The sequence below is a fragment of the Cupressus sempervirens genome, chromosome 7 (genome assembly GCF_028749045.1).
Source record: "Cupressus sempervirens isolate cs-2001-9-10 chromosome 7, ASM2874904v1, whole genome shotgun sequence".
NCBI classification, from domain to species: domain Eukaryota; kingdom Viridiplantae; phylum Streptophyta; class Pinopsida; order Cupressales; family Cupressaceae; genus Cupressus; species Cupressus sempervirens.
In genome coordinates this window covers 736,974,496-736,994,880 of record NC_143124.1, presented here as the reverse complement: position 1 = coordinate 736,994,880, position 20,385 = coordinate 736,974,496, and positions in this window count along the sequence as shown.

Sequence of the window (20,385 nt, the reverse complement as noted above, 5' to 3'; positions counted from 1 at the left end):
CCTTTGTGTTGGATCCCCAAGGCAAATCAAAGCCTTAGGCTTGGTGGTATCTAGTGATTTAGATAGTGTGTGCATGCAATAGCATGTATGCTCTATAGTGTGTGTATACTCTATAGTGCATTTGTGCTATTAAAACATTTTTTAATTCAAGACTTAAATAGCATGAATGTGTTATAGTACATGTACACTATTTAAAGCTTTTTAAATTCAAGTCTTAAATAGCATGTACTCTCTATAGTGCACATGCAATACATTACATATGCACTTTGTAAGCCTTGTATTTCAAGAGATGATAGATAGGGAGAGAGGGAAGGAGAGAGGTAGAGAGGGTAGAGAATGAGAGAGAGTAGAGGATGCAAAAGGAGTAGGGTATATGATGTAGAGTGAGAGAGAGGATGGAGAGAGAAGGCTAGAGAGAGGGAAGGGAATAGGAAAAGAGCATGGGATAGGATGTAGAGATATATATATATATATATATATATATATATATATATATATATTATAGGATATGATGCAAAGAAATGGAGAGAGGATGGGGTAAAGAGAGAGAGAGAGTGAGAGAGAGTAGGAGATGGGTGTTCAAAGAGTACATGGGATAGGATGTATGGAGAGAAAGAGAGGATGGGGTAGAGAGAGAGAGAGTGGGGGATGGGTGTTCAAAGAGTACATGGGATAGGATGCATAGAGAGAGAGAGAAAGAGACAGAGAGAGATGAAGAGAGAAAGGGAGGGATGAAGAGAGAGGGAGGGAGGGAGGGAGAGGGAGAGAGAGTGAGTAGGGGATAGGAGAGAGGGAGAGAGAGGGAGTGATTAATAGTGACTAGGAGATGGGGATTCAAAGAGTACATGGGATAAGATGCATAGAAAGTGAGAGAGGGAGGGAGGGAGGGAGGGAGGGAGAGAGAGAGAGAGAGAGAGAGAGAGAGAGAGAGAGAGAGGATGGGCACTTAAGGAGTACATAGAATAGGATACATAGAAAGAGAGAGAGGGACACAGAGTAGGGGGTAGAGGGGGGGGGGGGGGGGGGAAGAGAGAGAGAGAGAGAGAGAGAGAGAGAGAGAGAGAGAGAGCAATTGATAGTGACTAGGGGATGGGGGTTCAAAGAGTACATCGGATAGGATGCATAGAAAGAAAGAGAGGGACACTGAATTGGGGATGGGAGAGGGTGAGAGAGAAATAGAGAAAGAAAGAGAGTAGAGGATGAGGGAAATATTATGGGATAGGATGCAAAGAAAGGGGGAGAGAGAGAGAGAGAGAGAGAGAGAGAGAGAGAGAGAGAAAGAGAGAGAGAGAGAGAGAGAGTACAAGATGGGGGAAGATTACAGGATAGGATGCAAAGAAAGGGATAGAGAGATGGGGGGAGAGGAGAGGATGGGCACTCAAAGAGTACATAGGATATGATGCATAGAAAGAGAGAGGCAGAAACAGAATAGGGAATGGGAAAAAGTGTGTGTGAGAGAGAGAGAGAGAGGGAGTAGCAGATAGGAGAGAGAGAGAGAGGGATATTGATAGATGGTAGATGTTGGGCATTCAAAGATTACATAGGGTAGGATGCATAGAAAGAGAGAGAGAGAGAGAAACACATAGTAGGGGATGAGAGAGGGAGGCAGGGAGGCAAGGAGGCAGGCAGGGAGGGAGGGAGAGAGAGAGAGAGAGAGAGAGAGAGAGAGAGAGAGAGAGAGAGAGAGAGAAGGTGATGAGGGAATGAGTATAGAATAGGATGCAGAGAGAGAGAGAGAGGATGAGGTAGGGACACACAATGATAGAGAAATGGAGAGAGAGGGAGGGAGGGTGAGAGAGGGGGGAGAGAGAAAGAGAGAGATGGGGTTTATGTTTTATGTGGTTTCCAATAGTGTGTATGCTCTATAACATTCATGCACCATGGAGAATTCTATAGCATGTACAGGCTATAGCATGCAGGTGCTATGGCCTGGGCTCCACAAGCCTAAGCACTTGCTATTTGAAATTTTGAAGAAAAGAAAAATGTGTCGTCTTTTTGGCACCACAACTTGGTGCATTTACCCCAAATGAGTTTATGATTTTGTGTAATGACTAAGGAATCAAAAGACAGACATATACACCTAGGACCCCTCCACAAAATAGGATTACTAAAAGGAAGAATAGATTGTTGGAATTATGATATATTTGGCATTAGTGCAAACACTTATTTGATTTTGAATGCTTACCGAGCTCATCAATTAGTCTACAATATATACCAAGCATTTAGTGGCTACCTTATAAGTTTAGTAGGTAACCAGTTCTTACCAAGCATTCCAAAGGATACCGAGTGAATGGGCAGTTCAGCAGTGTTCACCGAGCAAAATGAAGAACTCAGTGTTCATCGAGCAAAGGAAGGTAAATGAAGAACTCAGTGTTCACCAAGAAAAGGAAGGTAAATGAAGAACTCAGTGTTCACCAAGCAAAGCAAGGTAAATGAAGAACTTAGTGTTCACCGAGCAAAGGAAGGTAAATGAAGAACTCAGTGTTCACTGAGCAAAGGAAGGTAAATGAAGAACTCAGTGTTCACCAAGCAAAGGAAGTTAAATGAAGAACTCAGTGTTCATCGAGAAAAGCAAGGTAAATGAAGAACTCAGTGTTCACCGAGCATAAGAAGGTAAACAAAGGACTTAGTGTTCACCGAGCACAGCAAGGTAAACAAAGAAGTTAGCTTTTACTGAGTGACACTATATCTACTGAGTCACCAATGGTTACCAAGTTCCAAGCAGTAATGTGTGGCTATTATGAACCAAGCCTCTACTTCTACTGAGTGCATAATGATGTTAAGTAATATAGTGGATGCCGAGAATCAAAAGGTCACTGAGTCAGCTTGAGGAACCCGAGTTTTCTACTATCTAGCCGACTCAATAATGTTCTGTTCCCTTGTGTTTTGGCCGATCTTGTAGTTGTAAATATTGAAATGGTATATATGTAATGTATGATATCATTTATAATATGGTATGGTGTATAAATAAAAAAGGGTAATTTTTGCATATGAAGAAGGTATTGATATATTTTGAGAAAAGTAAAAGCGAATCAGCAACAAAATAAAAGGGAATATAGCAAGGTCAACATAGGAGCAGAAAATTTATACCTATCACATCAGGTGATCAATGCAACAAGGATCCTATCAGCAAATAGTTGTAAGTAGATCCATTGCTTCATCCTAACAGGTGAATCAGCTTATAAATCCTTTAAACGGGTGGACCTAACAGTCTTTTTGTAAATCTCCTAACAGAGTGCACACTTCACTATATGTTTGTAAATCCTCTAACAAGGTGGATCTAGCAATCCTACTTGCTCCTAACAGAGCAGATTACCAGAAGTGATCATTGTAAGCCTTAACAGGCCAACTTTATACTGCAGTATTGAAATTTGTGGGTAACATCCCCACCCCAGTTTTACTTTCTATTTGGAAGGTTTTTGGGTCACCAAATCTCTATGTACATGTGCAATAAATATTTGTTCCTTCAGTTATGCAATAGATTAGATGAATGAATGATGAATGGAAAAAATGTTGAATTGTTTAAAAGTTTTATAAGTTACTGATTCACCCCTCCCCTCTCAGTAACCTACCTTGTCCTAAATATTTCCAACAATTGGTATCAAAGCTTTGTGGCTCTTAGGATAAAGTTTCACAGCTTGAGCAAAGATCAAGGACAATAGAGATATTCAGACTTGACAAATCTATTAAAAATGAAAAGCTAGATCTAGAAATGGCCATGGCTCAACTCAAAGAAGCAAAGGAGCATCTTTCTCAATCTCTAAAAAGAAGGAAGGAACTTGCAAGACAAATGAATGATCATCAATATGTTGAAGAAAATATTGAAGACCTTTTACCATCAAGCAGTTCAAATAAAGCTAATGAAGCAATCAAGGAACTCCTAGCTAAAAATGGTTCTTTGCAGGAAGAAGTAAGGAAGCTTAAAAGAGAACAAGAAATTCAATCCATCAGGCTATGTGAAGTTTTGGAACAAAGAAACAAGGCAAATGAAGACCTAGAGGTAAGAAATAATCAATCCCTTCAGCATGAAAATCTTGTAGGTCAACTATCTAATGCAAATGAAGAAATTATGAATCTAAGATCTAAGAATGAAAGTTTGAGAAATGATTTAATTACTGAAAGACAAATCAATGCAAGCTTACAAAGTGATCTAAGATCTGAAAGATAAATCAATGAAAGTTTGGAAAATGACTTGATCACTGAAAGGCAAGTCAATGAGAGAATGATGAAATCTCAAGTAGAAATGATTCAATTAAATCAGAAAAGTAAGCAAAACTTTCATAGACAAAAAGGTAAAGCCAGTCTTGGATATAAGGAAGAAGGTGAATCCTCCAGACAAGGTGCCCAAAAGAATCAAAGACCCACTTGCAATCACTGTGGCAAGATAGGTCATACATCAAACAAATTTTGGAGTAATGGAAATGCAAAATTCAATGGTAAATGCTTCAACTGCAATCAGCATGGTCACAAAGCTAATGAATGCAAAGAAAAACCAAAATTTGAAGGCAAATGTCACAAATGCAAGAAACATGGTCACAAGACATTCCAATGCAGATCCAAATCATTGAATCCAGCTGAACAACTTGTCAAAGCAATCTTTGGATGGGACTATAATACTTGGTGTAGATGTCATTATTGTGGAGAATAAGGACATGTTGGTAAAGACTGTTCAAGGCATCGTTTAAGGAAAAGAGACACAACAGTAAGATGATATACATGTACAAAACTTGGTCATATAGCCAAGAATTGGATGAATACTGAAAGAATTGAAGATGAAAAGAAAGCTAAAGTTGATAACATTCGAAAGTAGATGAGACAACAATGGATTCCTAAATCTACCAAGCAAGACAGTTCAAATGATGGTTATGTCACTCAAGAAATGGGTGACTCCACCATTTCCAATTAAATTTAAGAAATATCAAGAACTGCATCATCAAGCCATATCTTAAGCAGTTCCAGAATGAAAAAGTGCAAATGATCAAATTAGTATTTCAGATTCAAGAACCAAAGGAAAGTTATCATTCACCATGTTTCATTTACTGAGCAAGGTTGGTTAAAGACTTTACTGAGCTAGTTCGAGAGTATCAAAGATTTTGTTTGATCACCGAGTTACAAAGCTTTACCGAGTAGAGTGATGACAGACTGAAAAGCACTATGTCATCTCATCTACCTTTGTATCAAGAATTAATAATAGTATTTCCATCAAAAGGGAAAAATTCGATTTCATTTTTCACCGTGACTTAAGAATACTTAGAGCTAAAATATTTTCAGTGAATCCTAAGAAAATTCCAAGCGATTTGAAGCGAATTTCCTATGAATAATTTGTTCAAGATTTTCTTATATTTATCGAGCAGAAATGGCATCTGCAAGCACCAGCAGCAACAAGGTGAAAGAGGTTCAGAGATATTAATAAAGGGTACAGAATGGAAAGTGCCCAATTTCAAGATTGTTCCGGCAGTTGCTGAATCACTCGACCCAACTGGAGCCCAATCACAAATACCCCCCAAGGTACTTCTTATCAATGATATTCATACTCATTTCAAATGTTCTATTCAAGAAATCAAAAACTTAGAAATGGACAGTGCCCTAGGTGAAATGAGTGTAGATGGCTCTCTGAAACCTGAGTTCAAGCATCTTGAAACCAAAGGCTTGACACATATCTCGCATATGCCTAGAAACTTCCAAAAAAATAGGATTAGGTATATCTTGAGTCAGGTACATAATGGACAATTTTGGTTAGAGCAGCCAGTGCTAATCACTAAGAAAATGATTCACAAAATCACAGGTCTCCCTATGCTCAGCAAAGCCAAAACCACCAAAACCGTAAGTCGGGAGGAGTTACAAAGGCAAACCCTAGCCAAATGGGATGGTAGAGGTTTAAAGGTAAACATTGTATCTGATCTTGAACTAAGATTTGACATTCATGTAATTGCATATAAATTATATAGTTCCAATAGACTGAATAGTGTACCTTGTGAAGTTGTGGATTTGGCCCTCAAGGTTGTGAAGAAAAACCTTGAACTTGATCTATCTGAAGTATTGCTGAAATAATTGAATAAAAATATGGATAGTATAAGGACTTCCAAGAATAACCCTTGTAAATTTGGTTCTCTATTGATTTGTTTATTTTTCTATATTCAAAAATTCTTTCCGTCAAAAGGAACTGTTGTATGGAGAAAAGACATTCCAATTTTGTATCAAATAAATGAGTTTATAGCAGAGATGGGTGAGAATTTTGATAGCATCATTGACAATTATTTTGAAGATTTCAAGGAAAGAATGAATAACAAGTTTCAGATTCCTTATAATCTTGTTGAGGATTATAAGGATGATGTATGCTTCATGGTTGACTGTGATAAGGTGTACATCCAGGCAGTCAGACCCCGAGTTACATGGGTAAAACCTCTTCCCTATGAGGTAAATATTGATGAAGCCAGGGACATCATAGAAGCACTGGTAAATGAGCCAGTAGACCCAAGGAAACAAATTTTTGAAACCTATGATGAAGCAAAGACCATAATTGAGCTTGAAATTAAGCTACCACAGGCCATAAGCAAAGGCAAGAGGAAGATAGTAAAATTGAAAACTACATCTGGCCCTCTTATGCTAATAGAAGGAAAAGGTAAGGAAAAAGGAGATGATGAAGAAGGAGGAGAAGAAGAAAAAGAGGAAGAAGAAACTAAAGAAGAACCTCTGAAGAAGAAGGGTAGGGTAATAATTACCAAACCTAAAAAGAAACCTACTACAGTATTTACCAGAAGGACCAGAAAAGGTAAGTAGGAACCTATATTGGTTAGGCTTGCACCTACATTTGAGGAAAGGCTCAAACAACTGGAAGAAGGAGCTGGCATCACAAATTTCAAAGCATTGAAATTTGAAACTAGAATAGATGCTGAGAAGATGCAGATAGAGGAACTGGTACTAAGCAAGATGGGTAAATGGAAATACTCTCCAGACAATCTTGCCTCCCAAATCTCAAAGGAACTATTGGAGAGATTGCAATTGAGATGGGAATTAGCAACCCAAACAGTAAAAGATATCTATGAGCAATCCCTAAAGAATCTTCAACCAAGTCTCACTGGAGTAGAAGTAAAAACGGAAATGAAAAACCATGAAGGTAAAATGATGATCAGATTCCACGCATGTTTAATTTTGATCAAAGACATTGAGCATGTTGTAAATGATGCTAAAAACATGTGGAAAAACATTTATCATCCACATAAGCCCAGTGAAGACCCAGTGGAAATCAAAGATGATGACAATAGTGACAGTGATGATATTGATGGCACTCCATCCATCACAGTTTCACCAGGTGAGCTTCATGCATTAATGGGAGAAGACAAGGAGGAAGAAGCTGAAGAGGAAGATAACAAGGAAGATGATCCAGTAAAAATTGCAGCAGCAGTCATTGTATCCCTTCCTCACTCTCCACCTAAAACTGTCACATCATCAAGGTTGGAGTCAGATTCAGCTGGTTTGATAGCATCCACATCAAATTTATCATCTGCACCTGCCACATCACAGCTCTAGGTATCATCAATGGAAGTGTCTACCACTTCATCTACCGAGCTGCAGCCCTCTCCTTTATCTACCGAGTCAGCCTCCTCAGCTCCATCATCTTCAATCGGTATAGCAGTAAGTTCCACAATTTTGTCAGCTACATTAGCATCAATTTTTGCACCAGTTAGTCTTCCCATTCTAAATATTCTAGCTTGTTCTACAATTTTGTCTGGATTATCTACATCTACTTCAAATCTAGTTAGATCAGATACTACATTACTAAGTGTATCACCATTTTTGGGAAGTACTCTAGTTTTTGATCCGGTAAATACTCCTATTGGCACTCAACCCTTAAGTATACCAGTCTTCACTGCTAGTCCTTCCATCTCCACTATTGTGTCCACTCCCAAGGTCAAATCAGTCATCACAGAAGCCAAATTAAAGCAACCATTAAGACTTCTGCTCACTAGAAAAGAAATTCTTGAGGATATTGACCTAGATGCAGAAATAGTGATTCCAAAAATTGACTACGAAAATGCTACCACTGAAGAAATGAGGTATGCTAGTCAACTAATAGAGATGAAGGCTACGCAAAAGTAGTTAAGGTCTAAAATGGATAATGAGTACAGAATAATTGACAATGCCAGAAATATAATTACAAAAGCTATAGGTGTTGAAGTAGATTCTACTCAACACATTTTGATTTAGTTAGAAGAGGCTGTAAATAAATTCAATGAGGACACCTCTGGTGAGGAAAAATTGATTGAAAAGGCTGAAAGGAAATTTGATAATAAGGTGCTTGAGCACATTGCTTAGCAAATTGCAATAAAACAAATAGAATTGTCCACAATTCTGGTCAATCTTGAAAATTCTTTTAATAATGTAACTTCACTTTTTGCCAAACTTTGTGATGTTACTAAATATACCAAGGAGATTAAAGAAAAATTAAATAAAATTGATGATGATATGAAGGTCAGTGCCCAAAAGCTACAACTTGACCCCAATTCAAGTCCATCCCATCATTTCAGAATCAGATTTTTGTCAGAAAAGTAGGAAAAACTATTAAGAGAGGAAGCTAGGATCAGATCTACACTGATTGACATCCAGAATATGATTCTTCCTATCATGGACACAATGCAGAAACATATTGCCTACTCCAAAACATTGATCCATGACAACAATTTCTCAGTTGCAGATCATGTGATTGAACTTTCAGCTAAAGTTCAGATAGTACTCTCCACCTGCAAAATTTTGCAAGAAAATTGGGATAAGACTTTGGCTCTTATTCTCAAGGTACATTCTGAGTTTATCTCCCATTTTGGTGTTTTTGTGTAAATATATATTGTTTAATTTTGCATTATTGTCAAAAAGGGGGAGATAGAGTACCAAAGAAGAGATAGAGTATCAAAGAAGAGATAGAGACATATGTAAATAATGAATCCATGTGTATAGATAAGAGATATTTGTAAATACTATGTGCATATTGTATGGGGGAGATATGTGTAAATTAGGATGTCAAATTTTGCACATAAGTTTTGGCTCATAAGTGTTTTTGTCACTAATGCCAAAGGGGGGGATTGTTGGAACTATGATATATTTGTCATTAGTGAAAACACTTATTTGATTCTGAATGCTTACCGAGCTCATAAATTAGTCTACAGTATATACCAAGCATTCAGTGGCTACCTTATAAGTTTAGCAGGTAAATAGTTCTTACCAAGCATTCCAAAGTATACCGAGTGAATGGGCAATTCAGCAGTGTTCATCGAGCAAAATGAAGAACTCAGTGTTCACCGAGCAAAGGAAGGTAAATGAAGAACTCATTGTTCATCGAGAAAAGGAAGGTAAATGAAGAACTCAGTGTTCACTGAGAAAAGAAAGGTAAATGAAGAACTTAGTGTTCACTGAGAAAAGGAAGGTAAATGAAGAACTCAGTGTTCACCGAGCAAAGGAAGGTAAATGAAGAACTAAGTGTTCACCAAGAAAAGGAAGGTAAATGAAGAACTCAATTTTCACCAAGAAAAGCAAGGTAAATGAAGAACTCAGTGTTCACCGAGCACAGGAAGGTAAACAAAGGACTTAGTGTTCACCAAGCACAGCAAGGTAAATGAAGAAGTTAGCTTTTACCGAGTGACACTATATCTACCGAGTCACCAATGGTTACCGAGTTCCAAGCAGTATTGTGTGGCTAGTATGAACCAAGCCTCTACTTCTACCGAGTGCATGACGATGTCGAGTAATATAGTGGATGTCGAGTATCAAAAGGTCACCGAGTCAACTTGAGGAACTCGAGTTTTCTACTATCTGGCCAACTCAGTAATGTTCTATTCCCTTGTGTTTTGGCCAACCTTGTAGTTCTAAATATTGAAATGGTAGATATGTAATGTATGATATCATTTGTAATATGGTATGGTGTATAAATAAAAAGGGGTAATTTTTGCATATGAAGAAGGTATTGATAGATTTTGAGAAAAGTAAAAGTGAATCAGTAGCAGAATAAAAGGGAATACAGCAAGGTCGACATAGGAGCAGAAAAGTTATGCCTATCACATCAGGTGATCAATGCAACAAGGATCCTATCAATAAACAATTGTAATCAGAACCACTGCTTCATCCTAATAGGTGAATCAGTTTATAAATCCTTTAACCGGGTGAACCTAACAGTTTTTTTGTAAATCTCCTAACAAAGTGCATACTTCATTGTATGTTTGTAAATCCTCTAACAAGGTGGATCTAGCAGTCCTACTTGCTCCTAAAAGGGAAGATTACCAAAAGTGATCATTGTAAGCCTTAATAGGCCAACTTTATACTGTAGTATTGATGTTTTGTGGGTATCATCGCCACCCCAGTTTTACTTTCTATTTGGAAGGTTTCTGGGTCACCAAATCTCTGTGTACATGTGCAATAAATATTTGTTCCTTCAGTTATGCAGTAGATTAGATGAATGAATGATGAATGGGAAAAATGTTGAATTGTTTAAAAGTTTTATAAGTTACTGATTCACCCCTCCCCTCTTAGTAACCTACCTTGTCCTGAATATTTCCAACATAGATTTGTAATGGACTATGCTAGCACACTCATGAGGGAGAAAAATGTTGCTTTGAAATACTATATAGAGGCTATAAGTACAGCTGTTTATACCTTGATCTATGTTCAAGTCAAAAAAGGTACTCATTCAACACCTTTTGAATTATGGTATGGATACTCACCCAATTTAAAATATTTTAAGATATTTGGAAGCAAGTGGTGCATTATTAAGGATTTCAGGAATGGTAAATAAGATGCTAAAAGTGAAGAAGGTAAAAATGTCAAGTTTGATGAATATATAGAGGTACATGAAGATGAACCTATGAAGGAACTTGAGGAGTAAAAATCATTTGTCTAATTTTATAAAGGTATGCTTGCTAATGAAGATGTTGTAAATCAAGTTGCAAATCGACAGCAAATTTTAGTGACTATTGAGTCACATACAATGAGTGTCAAGTTGCATTCAAGAGTCGAGCTACAATTAGGAGCTAAGTTGTAGACAAAAGCTGAGGCATTATATGATTCTAAGTTTAGTTTACATGAAAGAGATGTTGAATTACCTAATAAAGAAGTGCATAGTGATTTAGAAGTTGATAGATCTATTAAAGAAAAAAGAGCAGAACCAAGATTGTCAAAGTATGTCAAAAGACATCACCTTGCTAAATAAAATATTGGAGATAAAGATGCTAGACCAATGACAAGAAACGGGCTAAGAAGTGATACATGTTTTCTAAGCATGCATGATCCTAAGATAGTGAAAGATGCCTTAGAAAATAAGGACTAGACTAAATCCATGAAAGAAGAGATTGAGTAGATTGAGAAGATTGATAGATGTTATAATTCGTTCTTAAAATCTTGTAAAAAAATCAATGTTTGATTTAGATACGGTTATCTCACTTGCATATTGAAACCTTAGTTTGTATAAATTTTGTTAATTCTATGATTGTTACCTTATATTGCACTATTTATAAACTACCTAAAATTACTCCTAATTTGAATACAAAATTTAACATCAACATTATACCTAAAATCCACTCAAGAGAATGAACAAAACATCAGGAAGCCTAGCAATTTGAAGGAGAAAAGAGAGCTCCTAATTTTCATCGAATTGAGAGAGCCAAAATGGCCTCTAGAAAATGTATGGAAAAGTTTTAATTTTCATTGTAACAAAGAATATTCCTTAGAATATATTCTTTTCCTAATAAAACTTACTCAAAAATTCCCCACCTAATAAACTTTATGGTATAGCTCTCCTACTTAACTCTTGCTAAGGATAACCATTCAACTTATATATAAAATAAAACAAAATAAAATTATACTTAATGTAACGGAGGATGAGACACCCATACCGACCCACCCCCACCTCATACCTTCAAATTTGGGTGTAGGTATTGATAGGGAATGCAAAGTTTTAAAAAAAAACAAAAAAAACTATTATAATTCAAACTTACCTTTTCAAACTCCAACTTTCCTTCTCTTCCATGTGTTTAGGGTGTGCTAACGTCACCTTTACCATGTTAGGATTGAGCTAAGTACTGGCACATCCCCCATGTCAGTCCTTACATACCAAGTGGGGTGGATGTTTTTCTATAAGGAATGGATATTTTTCTTGCATAAAGTCAAAAAAATTTAATAAGTTACCTTTTCTTCTCATCACCCACCCTTTGTTTCTTAAACTCATGCCATTATAGGTGTACAACCAAGTGAACAAATTTTAGACCTTGGTCAGCATACCAAGCCCTTGGGTAGTTAGTTAATCACCTTGGGGAACATTCAAGATATTGGGAAGAAGGGTAGCCAAGTGGCCAAGTGGCATTGGGGTAGGGATTAAAAGGTAGGTGTTAGTTAGGAGTTAGATGGTTAGTTAGGGATTGGTAAGTGAGTGTTAGGGATTGTTAAGTTAGGATTAGTTAATTAGTTTAGTAGTTAGTTATTATATTTATGATTTAGTTCATTTTTATTTATTATTTTGTTTAATAGGATTGTTAGTAGTAATAAAGGTAATTTGTCCATTGATTTCTGGGTTGATGGGCTAGTGGTTAGTAGTTAAGAGGGTTTAGATATCAAACAATAAAGTGAGAACTAGATGAGATGTATAGGGTTTATTTAATATTTTTTGGAATTAAATTTAGTAGTTTTTTTTTAAATATTAGTAAAGGTGAAGTAGTAAGGGCTCATGTTGTGGGTTAGATTTAGTTGTTAGATTTATTTTCTTATGTTAGATTATTAGGAAGTCATTTTTTATCAAGGAATGTATATTAGGTTAATTAGTTCAATAATTTTAGTATGTTTTTTCATTTAATATTTTATAATGGTTTCATTATGGGTTCTTTAACTCGAATGGCTAAGATCTTAGGAATCAAATGCAAATCAAAGGGTCGTAGGTAGTCGACCTGATAGTGAAATAAGATGTAGTAGAGATGAAATGAATATCAAAAGTAATTAAATAATGAATAATAATGATTTAATCAATTAAATTAAAGTATGAATCTAAATGAGATCAAGTATTAAAATTTTAGATTACTTCCTAAGAGGTGCAGAATTAAATCACCTAAGGAAATTGTCTGACTTAACAAAATAAACATATGGAGTCATATCGAACCTAATGTGTCTTATGAAATTATTCAAATATATTAATTCAACTTTAAGGAAATATGGAACCCTAATGCTTCTTAAATTTGATGTCACACTTTAACTAGAGTTTTATTAACCGAATTGTGTAATCCAAACTAGGTGTTTTGATAGCACTAAAACCTAAGGTTCCATCATGATGTAGTAGGGTTGAGATTTCAACTTTGCATCCTTATGAATTACAACCGAAACTCACTTCAATTCCTTGTAAACTTTTTGTAACATTTAAAATTTAGTATGTGTTAAACATGGTGTTATTTAACTTTAAAATAATAAGTTCGTGTGTTCTGGCCCTGACATTTTGGGTATGATAATTTCACTCAATCATTACCATCACTTAGCTAATACTATTTTTATTAGGCATTACTCAAGTTCCTTATTCTTCTACTTCAACTTCTTTGTTGACCTAGTAACCTATCACTTGGTCAAGCTTAGTGTTTTATTCAACATCTCTTGTACACTTCAACTCAATTATTTTTGCCACTTAATAAAATGATCAACCAATGCATTATTTTGTCAAATACTAACTAATAAAATTTCCATTGTAATTCCATCATACTTATCTCATCTTTACTCAACAACTTTAGCTCATCTTCATTAATCAATTGATATGGCACTCTATAGTGTTAGTAAATGTCTTACTAGTAAGGTTTGACATCAATAATAACATAACAATTGTTCCAACTATTGTTTCCAAGAAAAAGGACACAAAATATCTTTGAGATAAATGATGTAATTTTATTTGGACCAAAATTTATTTTTATATTAATTTACCTTGTCATCTCACAAGAAAAAAAATTTTGATGATGTATATAATAGTTTTGATGTCATTGAATCCATTAATGAAGCTAAATTCTTATTCAATAAATTGAATGTATTTGGCATATAAATCATAAAGTATTGATCATTGTTCTCAACCAAAAAATAGTTGAAGTAAAGCTAGTAATATTTTGACAATTATTCAAAACAAAAAGTTGAATCTATATTATAGTAGGGTTATTATATTTTTCGTTATATGCACTCACAAACTAAATAGATAAAATAAATTGAATATATCCATAAAAAATGACTATTATAATCTATATAATATAGTAATAATTTACAAATTTGAAATTTAATTCAATAAATTCACTATATTGATCATACAATTTAATACTGATAAAAAAATTTCTTCATTTTGACCTTAATGTTTTCAATATGAAAAAGTGACGCAACCATTAAAGTTCCTTCCTATTGTTTAATGTTTTTAGAGGTATGATATGGTGAAATGATAACATTTTCTTTATACTCATATAGATATTTGCACAATAGAATTCATGGAGGACTAATATTGATCATTGTTCTCAACCAAAAAATAGTTGAAGTAAAGGTAGTAACATTTTGACAATTATTCAAGACAAAAAATTGAATCTATATTATAGTAGGGTTATAGTATTTTTAGTTATATGCACTCACAAACTAAATAGATAAAATAAATTGAATACATCCATAAAAAATGACTATTATAATCTATATAATATAGCAATCATTTGAAAATTTGAAATTTAATTCAATAAATTCACTATATTGATCATACGATTTAATACTTATACAAATGTTCTTAATTTTAACCTTAATATTTTCAATATGAACAAGCAATGCAACCATTAAAGTTCCTTCCTATTGTTTAATTTTTTTAGATGTATGATATGGTGAAATGATAATGCTTCAACTCATATAGATATTTGCACAATAAAATTCACAGAGGACTAATTGGTTCTATACCTTTATCTTTTATGTAGTCTTGAATAGATATATAACTTGGAAAGAGTTAATAAATTATGTAATTTGGAGATGGACTGAAGTATATGTTGTCACAAAAGCTTGCACCCTTGTCCAATTTTTTTACCTAAGGACAACCTTGTGAAATATGGAAACAACCTACAAGCTAAGGGACTTGAACTATGAGGTTGAGTCTCTAGAGAAGGTTGGATTCTTTTACTACTAGGATGCACCTAACTACTCTTGGAAGGAAAAAGGGGAGAAAGCATGCACAAGACACTTACCTAATCTATCCTAAGGAGGTGATGCACCAAAATAGAGTGTTCAAACCAATCTCTGCCTACACATGTACACTTGAACTATTATGACATCAAAGATATACATATTCAAACTTGTTTAAACTAACAATCACATGCAAATCAGACAACCAAAATGAATAACACAAGGAAGAAGAGAGTTCACTTATATATCAATCATAGGTCAAAAAAAATACAATCATGCAAATTGTAGATGTAATGTCCCCATTTTAGCAGTTGACTAAGTGTGTGTGTGTTAGCCTTGTTCTACATGGTCCCGAGGGCTAACTAAGGGTTTAATGGGATCCTGGAGTGTTTTGGCCTAGTCATTTCCAGTTTGGGCCAAAATGAAGTTGATTTACTCAGTTTTATGCATACTTAGTATTTTTAGTAAGTCGACAGGGCATAGTGCAGGTCAATTTTGGTGATTGGATTTGATACTCCTCGGTGAGAGCTTTTCGATGAGCTATCACTCGCATTATTCAGAGTTCGATTGCTAATACATTTTAATGCCTAAAGTTTTATTAAAGTGATGGCTAATTTAATTGTAAAATATTAAAGTGTTACTTTAATATTTATTTTATGGGGATGTGTACCCAAGGGAGACATAAAGGGTATTTTAATATATGTTTTATATACTACACATCTTTTATCCCACATTTCCCATATGAGTTGAGCAGACCCTTGGAAATAGAATAAAAGGAAGCATTTGTGGCTTCATTAGCTAGGTTGAATATGAGAAGAAATTGGTGTGTGAGTTGCAGCTCCATTATTGGCATTTGAGGACGTCTATCCTCTCTTGTAACATTCTAGAGGTCATTCCCTTGGGGTTTGGCCTTTAGAATTCTTTGTTATTGACTTCATTATCAAGCAATTTAGTTGCATTTCCAGCTACAGACAGATTTGGTAATTTTCTCATATCTTCTTCACTACTTTTTCGACGCTTATGCCACTTTGAGGGAATGATATTACAAAGGTAGTGGACTGATTGAAGGACAAAGCACTATAGTAGCAAGTTTGAAAGCATGGGCTGGAGTATTATGTCAATACTGCTGAAGTAATTAGTGAGTTGATAAATCTACCATGTATTTGGTTTTATGAATTCTGAAAATAACATTTTATTTGCAGCAGTTCATTTCCACTTTGCATATTATTGTAGTTTCTTTCTTGTTTATGTTGTATGATACCAGTTCCATGCACAAAACACAACAAACAAATAAACGTTTGATTTTTAGAGTTATAAGGGGTTTAAAACATTAAACGGAGAAATAAGAGGTTGAATGCAAACTGTTTGACAAAATTTATTTCAGCAAATTGGTTTTTTTTTGGGACATCCAGGGGTGCCCATTACAGTGGTATCAGAGCTATAAGTCCTACCATCCTGTGGAGGTCTTATAGGGAATTTGGAACGGCTAGATAGAGGGAAAAGTGTTTGATGAAATGTCAAAACACTAAAATCAAAAATTTAAAAAAACACAGGCTAAGAATTTATGTTTGAGCATGCGATAGGGGCCTTATAATTTTCACGATACCAGAGCAAGACAAAATAGGATTTCAAACTTGCAAAGGAAACAGTCTAGTACATCCGTGCAGGGGGACATTGAATCCAGCCATACAAACACAGAGTAGATATTCTTTGATCAGGACAACAATATGGGTGATCGAGATGACAGGAATATAGGATTAGGCGGAGGCGGGAATGTCGGTCCAGATTAGGGGGATGTAATGTTCAGACAATTACTGGATACATTAGAGCAGGGGCAGCGTATGCAGCAGGAGCAGAATAGGTGAATGGACATGATGTTGCAGCTCATGGCTAGACAAATGGGTGTCAATATTAATCCAAGTGATGCCAACAACAGAAACAATAACAATGAGGGAAATAATAACAATGGGAGAAATAGTAAGCATGGAGGCCAAGGCAACAACAATGGTCCTGAGAATAACATTAATGGTAATAATGGACACGGCAACAATGGGAATGAGGCTAATAACTTTAGACATGTTGCACACCCAGCGCGGACTGCGAGCTCGAGACTTCTTCTACCCACCTTCCCACCCAGAGATCCGGTTCAACCAGTAAACGAACTGCAAATTACTGAGTTACAGGATCAGTTCAGGAGGGACTGGGAGGCTAGTGGACTGAAGTTTCAAGCGGATATTTCCCTCAAAAATTATATGGACTTGAGGATGAGACACATGCCTAGATCAGGAGGGAGGAATCAAAACTTTGAGCTGACAAAGAAAGTTGGAAAACTTTCCTTACCTTATTATGATGCTTCAGGGAAGATGACTGCACGAGCTTGGGTGTAGAAGGTAGATACATACTTGCAGCTAAATCCTATGCCTAAGGAGGAGGCTATCAAGTATGTGGCTATGCACTTGGATGGCATTGCACATGAATGGTGGCATCATGGTATGGTGACTTTGGGGCATAATCAGATTACATCCTATGAGGAATTCACTGAAATATTGATTGAGAGATTTGACACTAGGGATCTCGAGTTACATTTCAAGGAACTAGCACAGTTAAAATAGTCAGGTTCTGTGGATGCTTACATTGTCAAGTTTTAGTGCTTGTCTGTACTTGTTACTGATATCTCTCCTAGGAGATTGGTGGTGTTATTTTGTGATGGTCTTGCTGATCCATTACGAGGTTGGGTGAAGGGACATGATCCACTCACCTTAGCTGAAGCAACTAAAAAGGCACAAGATTTAGCCCCTTCAGTATACAAGGGAAAAAACCATTCAACAAATTCTTCCTACCGCAAGGACAAAGACAAAAAACCATTTTAGAAAGAGTATAGCAAACCCAAAGAAGGATCAAAAGGACTAGACAATGAAACCTTGAATGAACTTCGAAAGAAGAAGTTGTGCTTCCATTGTAGAGAACCTTGGGACTTATCTCATAAATGTTCTCTCAAGGCTAAGGCAAATCAAATGGAGTATTTTTCAGCAGAAGATTCAGAGTCAGAGGGGGAGGATCAGCACTTCGATTCAGATGAGGCTAACACTATAGAGGAGAGCAGCATTCCTAACGATGATAGATCGTTGACATGCTTGGCAGGGGCCCAAAAGGCAATCACATTTAAGGTCAGGGGTACTATCCAGGGGCAGAAAGTGATATCTCTTATTGACACTGGGGCTACACATAACTTCATAGATGCACAGTTGGTAGCCAGGAGAGGGTTACAAACAGAGGAGCATGGTGGGTTTAGAGTCATGGTGGCTAACAGTGATAAATTATTATGCACTCGAAAGATATCTAATCTTCACATCAAGTTTGGAGATGGCTACAAGTTGAAGGATGAGTTCTATGTTGTGGACATGGGAGATTATGATGTCATCCTCAACATGACATGGATGGCTTCACTAGTGGAGTTCACACTCAACCCAGTGAAATTGGAGATGAGATTCCAACATGAGGGTAGAACTCTGGTACTTAGAGGACTTTCAGATGGAGGTTGCAGAGTAGTGTCCTTGAGGAGAATGCAGAGACTTTTTTGTCATGATGACATAGAGTGGGCGGCAGAGTGCTACATTATGCCAACTTCACCAGAGCCACAAGAAAAGAGTCATCCACCAGATATCTAGAAGATACTTGATAGACACGCTAAAGTATTTAGTGATATTCCTCATGGGGTTCCTCCTGATAGAGGGATGGAACATGTTATTGAGCTCGAGGAGGGAGCCAAACTAGTTATGATTACTCCCTATCATCATCCTAAGAAACACAAGGATGAGATAGAGAAGGTGATTAAGGATTTGTTGGAGATGGGGCATATCAGGCCCAGTAAGAGCCCCTTTGCTTCAGTAGTAGTATTGGTAAAGAAGAAGGATGGGATGATGTGCATGTGCATCGATTACAGGGAACTGAATAAGAAAACAATTAAAAACAAGTATCCCATTCCTAGGATTGATGAGCTGATTGATGAGTTGCATGGGGCATGCTTCTTCACCAAAATTGATTTGCGATCCGGATACCATCAGATCAAGATGAGAGCAAAGGACATTGAGAAAATAGCCTTTCGATGTCACTATGGCCACTTTGAGTTCATGGTTATGCCATTTGGTCTAACCAATGCACCCGCTACATTTCAAAGTTGTATGAACTAGGTATTCAGGAAGCGGTTGAGGAGATTTGTCTTGATCTTCTTTGATGACATCTTGGTCTTCAATATGACCTGGGAGGAGCACTTACATCATCTGGAGGAGGTGTTATCTATTCTGGAGAGAGAGTCATTGTATGCCAAGGGATCTAAATGTGAGTTTAGCATGACTGAGCTCCTTTACCTTGGGCATATCATTAGTGCAAATGGCGTTCGGGTTGATCCCGAAAAGATTAGAGCTATTGTAGAGTGGCCTACTCCAACAAACCTTACATAGCTTAAGGGATTCTTTGGTTTATGTGGTTTTTATAGGAGGTTTGTTAAGGGATTCTCACAGATTGCTACACCCTTGACAAATCTTACCAGGAAAGGAGCCTTCATGTGGACAGGGGCAGCACAGAGGTGCTTTGAGCATTTCAAGCAGGTAATGTCTTCATGTCTAGTTCTAGCTCTACCAGATTTCATGAAGCCTTTTAAGCTTCATTGTAATGCATCAGGTGATGGGATTGGAGTAGTATTGATGTAGGAGAAGCATCCCATTGCATTCGAGAGTAGGAAGCTCTAGGGAGTTGAGAAGAGTTATTCTATCTATAACTGGGAGATGTTGGCCATAATGCATGCATTGGCCAAATTTCGATCATGTTTGGTAGGTGGACATTTTATGATCAAGACTGATCACAACAGTATTAAATACTTCATGAGCCAGCGTGATCTTAATGACCGGCAACAAAAATGGGTGACTAAATTGCAGGCTTATGACTTTGACATAGAGTTTGTCAAAGGTAAGAAAAATGTGGTGGCTGATGCCTTATCTCGGAGACCTCACTTATATGCTCTGGCAGAGATTTTAGGAGATTAGAGAGATCGGATTATAGTAGAGTATGTCAGAGATGCTTGGGCTTCTGGATTGATTTCAGGTACCATACAGGATGATCAATATGAGGTGATAGATGGATTGATCAGAGTTCAGGAAAGGGTTTATTTAATTCTGTCATCACATTTGAGAGAGGCGATACTGAAGGCATTTCATGATGCACCCACAGCTAGACATTCGGGGGACT